The 12,650-nt window shown below is 41.0% G+C and overlaps 1 protein-coding gene across 3 annotated transcripts in view; it reads left to right on the plus strand.

Moving 5' to 3' along the window:
* The window catches only part of AHI1 (Abelson helper integration site 1), a 261,125-nt gene that overhangs the window by 180,565 nt on the left and 67,910 nt on the right, over positions 1–12,650 (plus strand). The window lies entirely within an intron of this gene.

Consider the following 12,650-nt stretch of genomic DNA (forward strand, 5'->3'; position numbering starts at 1 on the left):
ATATTGTAGTATTGGGTACTGTCACCATTGTCTGGACCAGTTGATTTATGATGAGAAAAGTGAGCTGACTATATGTGATGTTTTGGGGTGTCACTATGCTGTTATGGATCTGCAGTGGATTTTCCATAATGATGGGAGATGTATTTGTTATTCTGCTCTCTTGCCATACTGCTACCTGGGAATGAAACAGACATCAATAGCACTTGAATGTATTTTTTAAAGATTTGCAATATTAAGGACAGTGTTGAAGGAAGAGAAGTGCTATTTAATATTTTGAAGTGTATCAGACATTTCAATATATGGTTGTGTGTAATATAGATTCTCTAACCCTAAGTTGACATATCTGGAATGTAAACTGCTAGTACTCTCTGGGTTCATTAAAAAAGCATAAATTAGATATGTCTTAATTCCCTAAATTTACTCTATTTTTTAACTCATTAAAATTTTAGATTTTCTAGTGCTCCATTTTATGAGAATGATTTGGTTATTTTAATTTAACAAGATACTGTAGAATAGTTTCATCGTCATCTTATCATGGTTTATTGGGTATTCTTTATCATTTTATTCATTTTACAATTGACGGTATATATTGCAGTCAATATGTATATAAGACGTATTATTTACTGAATCTGAGCAACATTGCCTTCTGGCTGTTGGATGACAGAAAAGACTGGCTTTGGGTATTACTCAAGTCTCTAGTCAAACACGAAAGAATTTGACTTTAATGTATATTTTAGTTACCTTTTTAAATCATGCTGGTATAAAAGTAGTCATAATGATATGGAAATTTTATTATTTGAAGGGAAAAGCAGAATGTTGGTAATTAAGTGAAACATAGACTAAGATGTTCTGGAGTATGTTTGAATAATGTTCTTTCCTGTAGTTGGATTATTTCACATACTTTTGAATTTGTATTTTTTTTTTTATCCCTGTAGGCTTTACAGTGGCAGCTGTGTTTGCATTTCTGTTTTCTGTTTGTACATCGTAGGATTCAGTAAAGTGCAACCTGGCACAGTTTTTTTTCCTCTAGGCAGACTATAGATTCCCATGATCATTAAGTGCTGAAGGGCTATAATCAAATAAGGAGCGTATTATCTGAAACCCTGAGAATTAACAGGAGTAATATTTACAGCAGTTTCCTGATCTCAGATGAATTAATTAAAAGCAAATCACAATACCTAATTTAGGTAATGTCTTTGGGTTAGGCTTTTAACAGATTTATATAACTAAAAGTCCTTCATCCTTTAGCTAGCAAACTTCCACTCAGGGTGTTCCCAATATGCTTCTGGTTTAAGTAGTACCCAAATGTTTTAAATATTATATGGAGTTTTTTCGTATTTACGTCATGTTTAGTACCCTCTTCGAGCAGTCACAGTTCGATTGAATGATGACCACATAATGTATTCATTTAAATCTGATTTTTTAATCGATAAAATGTCAGTCTTCGAGAAGGAAAGATTTTAATTTATTGTACTATATAGATGCAATTTTAAATAGTGAATACTTGGGCAAACAGTTGATGTTGTGAGATATTGAAGAGGCAGCATGGCCTAGTGGATAGAATTTGACCCTGGGAATCAAAAGGATCTGGGTTCTAATTCTGGCTCTGCCAATTGTCTGCTATGGGTCCTTAATGATGATGATAATAATGATAATAATAGCAATAATGATGTTGGTATTTATTAAGAGATTACTATGTGCCAAGCACTGTTCTAAATGCTGGGGTAGATACAAGAGAATCAGGTTGTCCCATGTGGGACTCACAGTCTTCATCCCCATTTTACAGATGTGGTCACTGAGGCCCAGAAAAATTAAATTAAGCCCAAGGTCTCACAGCTGACAAGTGGTGGAGCCGGGATTAGAACCCACAACCTGTGACTCCCAAGCCCACACTCTTGCCACTAAGCCACCCTGCTTCTTGTGCAAGTCACTTAATTTCTTTGTTCCTCAGTTATCTTGTCTGTCAAACGGGGTTAGAAAGTGCCTGTCACATAGTAAGTGCTTCACAAATACCAAAAAATTGTGGGCATACTCCATTCCTGTGTGATATAATATTCAAACTTCTCTTATATAAGATGTAAAAATATTTAGCTGAGTTTTGTTGCTTATTGTCTTGTTCACTAGTAGAAAAAAAAAATCTTCTCAGATGGGATCCTGGAATTTTAGCACACCAATCACTCATTGATCTCTAAATCCCCCAAATTAGCTCTTCAAATAGAGTACAAGGTAAATAGAAACAACTAATGGTTTTTCTCCTAATCGTCTTCTTGAAAGAGATAATTTATTTAAATGGGTGATTATTTGCAAAAGGAGGTGTATTTTATTCACTTCATAGAATGGGGCTCAATATGTCTTATTTTGAAAATGACTTCCATCAAGTTCACTTTATCAACATTCAGCTTGATTCTGCTGATAGTAAGGTGATAAATTGGAGTGACTTTTTTTATGGTATTCAGTTCTTACTATGTGCCAGGCCCTGAGAAGCAGCGTGGCTCAGTGGAAAGAGCCCGGGCTTTGGAGTCAGAGGTCAGGGGTTCAAATCCCGGCTCTGCCACTTGTCAGCTGTGTGACTTTGGGTAAGTCACTTCACTTCACTGGGCCTCAGTTTCCTCATCTGTAAAATGGGGATTAAAGCTGTGAGCCCCCCGTGGGACAACCTGATCACCTTGTAACCTCCCCAGCGCTTAGAACAGTGCTTTGCACATAGTAAGTGCTTAATAAATGCCATTATTATTATTACGGTCAGATTTTACACAGTCTAGGTCCTACAAGGGGCTCACGGCTTTAAACCTCGTTTCACAGATGAGGTAACTGAGGCACAGAGAAGTTAAGTGACTTGCCCAAAGTCACACTGCAGAGAAGTCTCAGAGTTGGGATTAGAATTCCACCACTCCTGACTCGCAAGCCTGTGCTGTACCCATTAGGCCTCATTGCTTCTCAACTCTTAGCTCTTTGAGGTCACCAAGGCCTGATAAAGGACAGTTTAGCTTTAGTTGGAGAAGGCAGAGAGAAAAAAAAAACTGTGATAATCAGGGATCTGAAGCAACTTTTGAATGAAGATTGACAAAAAAAAAAAGAAGGTTGAAAGAGGTGATGACTGAAGTTTTACAGTATGGTAAAAAAAAAGTAGATCGAGCAAACAGAATTGTTCACTCCACTGGAGTTTAAATAGGATGAGTTTGATTGTGATTATGAATTTGAATATGGTGATGAATATGATTATTAATATCTACAAGCCGTAGATATTAATTTTATTATTATACCTTATTATGGATTTTATTTTTTTCTATTCAGAAATTTGGTCTGCACCTGTTCTGTAGGTTATAGAGGCTCCTTAGAGGTCAGGGTATGAGCTGTCAATCAGTCAGTGATATTCATGGAGCACACACTGCGTGCGGAGCACTGTGCTGAGCACTTGGGAGAATTCAGTACAAGAGAGTTGGTAGACATGTTCCCCTGCCCAGCAGGGATTTACACTTTTGAGGGGTGATAGATATTTAAATAAATTATGAATATGTGCATAAGTGTTGTCGGGCAGAGGGATGTGTGAACATCAAGTGCTTTAAGGGTTCAGATCCAAGCGCTTAGTACAATGCTCTGCACCCAGTAAGCGCTCAATAAATAGGAAGGAAGGAAGGAAGGGAGGGAGGGAGGAAGGAAAACTCTCCATCCCCGCGCCCCCTCCTACCTCACCTCCCTTCTCTCCTTCTCCAGCCCAGCTCACACCCTCCACTCCTCTGCCACTAACCTGCTCACTGGGCCTCGTCTCACCTGTCCTGCTGTTGACCCTCGGCACATATCCTCCCCCCTTGCCTGGAATACCCTCCTTCCACACATCTGCCAAACTTGCTCTCTTGCTCCCTTCAAAGCCCTACTGAGAGCTCACCTCCTCCTGGAGGCCTTCCCAGATTGATCCCCCTTTTTTCTCTCCTCCTCCAACCCACCCTACCTCCTTCCCCTTCCCACAGCACCTGTATATATATATGTGTACAGATTTACAACTGTATTTATTTTACTTGTACATATTTACTATTCTATTTATTTTGTTAATGGTGTGCATATAGCTATAATTCTATTTATTCTGATGGTTTTGACACCTGTTTACGTGTTTTGTTTTGTTGTCTATCTCCCCCCTCTAGACTGTGAACCCATTGGTGGATAGGGACCATCTCTACATGCTGCCGATTTGTACTTCCCAAGTGCTTAGTACAGTGCTCTGCATACAGTAAGAGCTCAATAAATATGATTTAATGAATGAATAGAGGAAGTAGGGCTGATGTGGGCTTAGTTGGGGAAGGCTTCTTGGAAGAGACGTGTGATCTTATAAAGGCTTTGAAGGTGAAGAGAATGGTGGTCTGTTATATATGATCCACAAGATCAGATATCCACGAGATTATATATGATCCAGGTCCACGAGAAGCAGCGTGGCTCAGTGGAAAGAGCACGGACTTTGGAGTCAGAGGTCATGGGTTCAAATCCTGGCTCCGCCACTTGTCAGCTATGTGACTTTGGGCAAGTCACTTCACTTCTCTGGGCCTCAGTTCCCTCATCTGTAAAATGGGGATTAAGACTGTGAGCCCCCTTGGGACAACCTGATCACCTTGTAACCTCCCCAGTGCTTAGAACAGTGCTTTGCACATAGTAAGCACTTAGTAAATGCTATTATTATTATTATTATTATTATTATTATTATTATTATTATATGTAGGAGGGAGTTCCAGGCCAAAGAGAGGATGTGGGCAAAGGGTTGACGTCAAGATAAATGAGACTGTAATCTCATTGTGAACAGGAAAAGTGTCCACCCACTCTGTTGTACTGTACTCTCCCAAACGCTCAGTACAGTGCTCTGCACCCAAGAGATGTTCAATAAATACAATTGTTTGACTGATAAATGAGATGGAGGTAAAGTGAGTAGGTTGGTGCCCAGGAAGCCTAGCGAGCTGACTGGCTGGTTGTAGGAAATCGTCAAGGTATGATAGGAGTGCTTTTTTGCCAATGGTAAGAAGGAGTTGTTTGATGCAGAGGTGGGTTGGCAGCCATTGGAGGTTTTTGAGGAGTGGGGAGATGTAAACTGAACAGTTTTTTAGAGTGAAGTAAAACTGGAACGGGAAGAGACAGGAGGCAGGGTTATCAGTGAGGAGGCTGTTGCAGTAGTCAAGGTGGGATAATAAATAATAATGATAGCATTTATTAAGTGCTTACTATGTGCAAAGCACTGTTCTAAGCGTTAGGGAGGTTACAAGGTGATCAGGTTGTCCCACGGGGGGCTCACAGTTTTCATCCACATTTTACAGATGACGTAACCGAGGCCCAGAGAAGTGAAGTGACTTGCCCAAAGTCACACAGCTGACAAGTGGTGGAGCTGGGATTTGAACCCATGACCTCTGACTCCAAAAGCCCGGGCTCTTTCCACTGAGCCACGCTGGGATATGTTAATTGCTTGGCTCAGCATAGTAGCAGGTTGGATGAATAAGAAAGGACAGATTTTTATGAGGTTGTGAAGGTACAATTAACAGGATTTGGTGACAGATTGATCATATATGTGGGTTGAATGGTGAGATGAGTTGAGGATAATGCCAACGTTACAAACTTGTGAAACAGGGAGGATAGTGATGTTGACAGCATTTATGGGAAAGACGGGGAAATGACAGGATTTGGGTGGGAAGATGAGTTCTGTATTGGACATATTCAGTCTGAAATGTCAGCAGGATATCCAAGTAGAGGTGTCCTGAAGGCAGAAGGAAATATGAGACTTGCAGAGAAGGAGAGAGGTCAGGGCTGGAAAGGGAGATTTGAGAATCATCCACAAAGAGATGGTAGTTGAAACCATGGGAGCAAATGAGTTTTCCAAGGGAGTGGGTGTAGATGGAGAACAGAAGGGAATCCAGAACTGAGCCTTAAGAGACTCCCACAGTTGGGGGTGGGAGGCAGAGGAGGAGCCCACGAAGGAGACTGAGAATGAATGGCCAAGGAGATAGGAGGAGAACCAAGAGAGGGCACTGTCAGTGAAGCCAAGGTTGGATAATGTTTTTAGGAGAAGCGGGTGGTTGAGTGTCAAAGGAAGCTGAGAGGTTGAGGAGGACTAGGATGGGGTAGAGTAGAGGCTGGTATATTTTGCAAGAAGAAGGTGACCATAGAGAAGGCAATTTCCACGCAGGGAAGGAGATGGAAGCCAAGTTAGATGGGGTCAAGGAGAGAATTGGGGGAGAGGAAATGGAGACAGTGGGTTTAGGGATCTCTCTCAAGGAGTTTGGAGATGAATGGTAGGAGGGAGATGGGGCAATAATTGGAGGGAGCCGTGTGGTCAAGGGAGTGTTTTTAGAATAGGGAAGACATGAACATGTTTGAAAGCAGTGGGGAAGAAGCCATTGGAGAGTGAACAGTTGAACATGGTGGTCAAGGAGGGAAGAAGGGAGGGGCAAGTTCTTTCATAAGGTGCAAAGGGATGGGATCGGAGGCACAGGTGGAGGGGGTGGGTTTTGAAAGAAGGCTGGAGATCTCTGCTTCAGATACTGCTGGGAAAGATGGGAGAGTTGAAGAAGGGGCAGAAGGAGGGGGGGGCCGGAAAGGAGCAGGAGAGATTTTAGGGAGATTACATCTGATGGCTTCAATTGTATCAATAAAGCCCAGGGCCAGGTCATTAGGGGCAAGAGCTAAGAGGGCAGGAAGACAGGGAGATTGAAGAAGGAATTAAATGTCTGAAACAGCTGGTTAGGGCATTCTGCACAAAAGGTTTGTTTTTGTTTGGGGTTTTTTTATGGTATCTGTTAAGCGCTTATTGTGTGCCAGGCACTGTACTAGATGCTGCGTTAGATACAAACTAATCAGACTGGACACAGTCCATGTCCCACGTGGGGTTTGCAGTTTCAATCCCCATTTTACAGATGAGGAAACTTAAGCACAGAGAAGTTAAGTGGCTAGCCCAAGGTCACACAGCAGATGAGTGTCGGAGCCAAGACTAGAACTCAGGTCCTTCTGATTCCCAGGCCGATGCTGCTTCTTGAGGGGTGGGGAGGGAGAACCCACACCCTTATCACCCTATGCTTCTAGCATTTTCATTTGTGGCTTACAACACAATGGTCAGGGCACTGAAGAGCCACAGCAGTCTCTCCAACTCCACACACATAATTGCTGAGCATACGAAATCCAAATTACCCAGGAGTCACGAACAGTGTTCGTTAAGAGGGCAGAAAAATCATTAAAGATTTTCAGAATAAAAATCTCCAGTACATTAGGTAAAAACAACAGTAGGCAACCGACTAATTTGGATTAAAGCAATCAGGAATTGTGCTTGAGAGCAGGAACTCAGGACGAATGTGAAACCAAGAGTCAAAATCAGAAACGATACCAGGCAGAGTGACTAGTTGAGCGAAACACAGCCTGTATGTATGCACTAGGCCACAGAGATTGCTGGTTGTGTGGAAATCTTTTCAGCTACACGTAGGGAGTCTCACCACCCATAGTGGTGGCTTTGACACAGAGGACAAGTACGTCCTCCCGTAGTGTTGTCTTTGACACGAAGGACAAGTACGTCCTCACCTTTAAAATCTTTGTCATAGAGCTCTCCCCGGAAGAAGAAGACTAGATGTAGTTGAGAATGAATAGCTGTACCTGCTTAATCTACCACTGGAAATGTAATAGACTCAGATTAATCAGGGAAAAGTTCATTGTCTGAACCCTGAAAGACAGGTATAAAAGTTAGTTAATAGTTAAGTCCAAATGGGAGAAAGTGCTGATGTTTACTTTCAGTAAAAACCTATTTGCAAATCAAAGGGAATTAGCTGCTGAATTCATAAGGAAGCTCTTTTTAAAAACATTTTCCTATTTCTTCCTTGAAGTTATTAAACTGTACTGGCAACCCAGCTAAGAACAAGTATACTCCGCCTTTTCAATACACTCTTATTTTAGTGTTCAGGGCTGCAGCTGTACAGAAACCTGAGCACAGCAGATTCCAAACCTATCCTTTTCGTTAAAGTTAACCTGAAATGTTAAAGTTCCAAAGAATTAGAAGCCCTTGCAGACAATAAGTGAAATGTGTAGCATTAGTGGGTTTAAATAATGCATTTTTTTAAAAAGTCACAATTGAAAGTGAAAACTGGTCAGATTTGAGCAATGTCAATAAGCTAGATTCAACACAGATATTTGTGATTTCTACCATCATTTCCTGTTCTTTTCCATTACAGTGATGGTTAATTCACCTTCTTACCCCTTCTAATTTATTCAATCAATCAGTGGCATTTATTGACCGCTTACTATGTGCAGAGCACTGCACTAAGTGCTTGGGAGGGTACCATAAAATAGAATTAGCGGTCACATTCCCTGACCATAATGAGTTTATAGTCCAATTTACAGTATTATGATACTAGAGCCTAGTGTCAGTGACCAGTTACTCAATCAAGTGGAGTTTTTACCTATAACTAGATCAAGCAAAGGGGATCCAGCCATTTTTTAAAAGGTGGGTAGCATCTGTCCAACACTAACACAGGTGGCCAGGTCAAAATAGGAAGAAAAATGATGAAGAAATGTCATCTAAATAAGAATTTCATAAAATAGCAAAACACTTTGGCCATTAATTAGAATAATGATAATTGTACAAAGTTGCAAAGTCAAAATCAACAACTGCCTAAGAGAGTTCTGATCTATCTCACCAGAATTCCTTGCAGTGAGAGGACTTTGTATTATATAATGGAAGCTTAAATTAGTGTCAAACGGTTTTGAAAAAAAACCTCCCAAATTATTAATGATGATCATTTTTCCTAAGCTCATTCAGAAAACTACTCATTTTGACTCCAACTTTGGTCCTTTGGGAACAGGAAATTGTGTAAAGTGAAAGCATTTGATTTGTCAGTACAGTAATAATGTGTGCATCTGTTCAGAGCAGTTGAACAGGTTAATCTGACCATTTGTAACATTGCTGAGCTAGTATTGATGCTTTTCATCATCATCATCAATCGTATTTATTGAGCGCTTACTATGTGCAGAGCACTCTACTAAGCGCTTGGGAAGTACAAATTGGCAACACATAGAGACAGTCCCTACCCAGCAGTGGGCTCACAGTCTAAAAGGGGGAGACAGAGAACAAAACCAAACATACTAACAAAATAAAATAAATAGGATAGATATGTACAAGTAAAATAAATAAATAAATAAATAGAGTAATAAATATGTACAACCATATATACATATATACAGGTGCTGTGGGGAAGGGAAGGAGGTAAGATGGGGGGATGGAGAGGGGGACGAGGGGGAGAGGAAGGAAGGGGCTCAGTCTGGGAAGGCCTCCTGGAGGAGGTGAGCTCTCAGCAGGGCCTTGAAGGGAGGAAGAGAGCTAGCTTTTGATGGGAATATTGTGAGCAGGAAACATGTCTGCTAACTTTGTTGTATTGTACTCTCCCAAGTGTTTAGTACAGTGCCCTGCACGTAGTAAGCATTACATATAAATAGCACTGGTTGATTAAACACGTTTTTCACCAAGAAATGCTTTCTCTCTACTTTAGGTGTACTTTGTAGGCTCCCTTGTAGGAACTTAAGATAAAGGCAGAGTTGTCTAGAATCTCCAGATCCCAATCATCATCAATCGTATTTATTGAGCGCTTACTGTGTGCAGAGCACTATACTAAGCGCTTGGGAAGTACAAATTGGCAACATATAGAGACAGTCCCTGCCCAACAGTGGGCTCACAGTCTAAAAGCCCACTAACAGCCAATCTGCTAAAGCCCAGGTTGAAGAGACCTACCAAAATCATAAACCGAGCTCATAGCCAGCTACTTCCTGAATGTAATTACAGGGTGGGGAGAAAACTGATAAACGGCAAAGTTTTACTGCTCAGAAACTCATAAAACAACTTATTTTCATTTATCAAGAAAGTGGCAATGCAAGGCAATATTGTGATCCTGTTCATTTATCTTCTTTCAAATGCAAACTGAGATGCAAATGGGATGCAGCTTTCAGGTTGCCTGAATGTTATTGGTGCACAGCTTAGCTTGGTGTACAAAGGTTAGGTCAGCGCAATAAACTCTTTTAAGTCATTTCCCTCCTAGTGGTGCACTTATCTCATGCCTAGCCAGAAAGAATCTAATTCAGTATTTTGCACAGCATGTTACACTTTGTGGAGCCTTATGAAATTATTCTTTTTCAGAAAATAATGCATAATTGAAAATAATTTTCCTTCAAGATTTGCATTCCCACTTTTTCCAAAACAAGCAAGTTAGGAATCCTGTGTTTTCAGTTGTCCTAGAGATCACTAGCTTTGAAATCGTTTCCCAGGATTTTTGACAAAAATTCAGTTAAGCATAATTTTTTTCTGTTAAATTATTTTTCCTGGCAGGCATTGAAAATTGATTTGGGGGGAATTGTCAGGAAAACGTCATGCAGTACCTAATTAAGTTGAATTCTATTTTCTAAATAGGCATTGGGGACCTAATGCAGGGACGAACAATGGCATTTTACCAAAGGTACTATCATTTAGGTACGGGAAACTTTGAATGTAGCCGACTCTCAATTGTTGTTTTATGGGATTCAGAAAGGACAGAATATCAAACCTAACCCTCCCCTTTATGCTCAGGAGAATTCAAGGACCATACCTTACCTGGTTTCCCTACCTGATACTTATCCAATGTCCCTCAGCAGCTGCTGACAATACAGTTTACCTACCTGCCCTTGGAAAAATGGCAGAGGGAAATTGACCTGGGGAGGGGGACATAAAGATGTGATCATGCAATCTAGGATTGCCTGGCCACCAGACATCCTCAGGTTGTGGAGGTTGAGATTTGGTGTGTCTCCTTTCCCCACCATCCTCCCACACATACACGACTACCACCACTTTCCAGATTTTCCAGGAGCAAATGAGGTAGGCCTCCTCCTCCTCCAGAGGAATAACACGGAGGAGCACCCCCTCTTAAATTGTGTTGAAAGTTGGGATCATTCACTCTATCCATCAGTTGAATTTATTGAGTGCTCACTGTGTGCAGAGCACTTAATAAGCCATTGGAAGAGTACAACAGAACAATTAACAGACATTCCCTGCCCACAACAAGTTTACAGTCTAGAGGGGAAGACAGACAGTGGTATAAATAAAGAAATTACAGTACTGTGGGTCTGAGAGGGGGAATGAATAAAGGGAGCACTCGTATTTATTGAGTGCTTACTGAGGGAAGAGCACTGTACTACTACTACTACTACTAATAATAATGACATTTATTAAGCAATAACTATGTGCAAAGCACTGTTCTAAGCACTGGGGAGGTTACAAGGTGATCAGGTTGTCCCATGGGGGGCTCACAGTCTTAATCCCCATTTTACAGATGAGGTAACTGAGGCCCAGAGAAGTTAAGTGACTTGCCCAAAGTCACACAGCTGACAATTGGCAGAGCTCTACTAAGCACTTGGGAGAGTATAATACAACAGTTTGGGTAGACACGTTCCTTCCCCTCGATTAGTTTGCAGTCTACAGGGTAACTTGGGCATTTGAAGCCAAGGATGCAGAGGGGCCCTAGAGAGACTGTTGGAATTGTTTTCTGAAGTTCCTTAATCATTATTTCAGTGTCAGTTTTTGAGAGTCAGACTTTTACTACTTTTTAACTCTCCCCTCCACATTTTAGATTATGAACTCTCTGGAGGCAGAGCTCAGGTCTGATCATTTTTATTTTATCTGGTCCCTGTGTCTTAACACAAACTATGGTACAGTGTATAGTGTGTAATGTATAGTGTATAGTAAAGGAGCTGCTTTATGATAGCAAAACTCCCAATCACATATTGCCATAGGTCCTGTTTCAAAGAGCCCTATTAGGACTGGATTTTTAGAGAAGCAGAGAAGCAGCGTGGCTTAGTGGAAAGAGCCTGGATTTAGGAGTCAGAGGTAGTGGGTTCTAATCCCGCCTCTGCCACTTGTCAGCTGTGTGACTTTGGGCAAGTCACTTAACTTCTCGGTGCTTCAGTTACCTCATCTGTAAAATGGGGATTGAGACTGTGAGCCCTACGTGGGACAACCTGATTACCTAGACCCCAGCACTTAGAACGGTGCTCGGCATATAGTAAGCGCTTAACAAATACCAACATTATTATTATTATTTTAGGCTCTGGCCTGCCCAAGCACCAAATACTAAAAAAAGATTGTGGCCCTCTGCTTGGTCAAACAACCCTAACTGTTGTCTGTAACACTGCAGTCCGCTGAACAGTCTCCATTCCATTACTTTGCACATAGTAAGCACTTAATAAATGCCATTATTATTATTATTATTATTCCAGAAAAGCAGTCTTTGCATTTCTGCATGGCTTAGTGGATAAAGCCTGGGCCTGAAAGTCAGAAGGTCATGGGTTCTAATCCTGGCTCCTCCACCTGTTGTCTTTGTGACCTTAGGCGAGTCATTTCACTTCTCTGCACCTCAGTTATGTCATCTGTAAATGGGGATTGAGAGTGGGAGCCCCATGTGGGACTTGTATCCACCCCAGTGCTTAGTAAAGTGCCTGGCACACAGTAAGCACTTAACAAATACAACAATTATTATTATTATTATTTCTTTGATTGCATTAATCTCACGCTAAATTGGTTTGATGTCCTTTTTAATGGGTGATAAGTCCAAATGGAAAAGGTATAGTGTTCTTTATTACTATTATTAATAATAGTATTAATTATAATAATGGTATTTGTT

This window comes from Tachyglossus aculeatus, chromosome 2 (genome assembly GCF_015852505.1).
Source record: "Tachyglossus aculeatus isolate mTacAcu1 chromosome 2, mTacAcu1.pri, whole genome shotgun sequence".
Taxonomy (NCBI): Eukaryota; Metazoa; Chordata; class Mammalia; order Monotremata; family Tachyglossidae; genus Tachyglossus; species Tachyglossus aculeatus.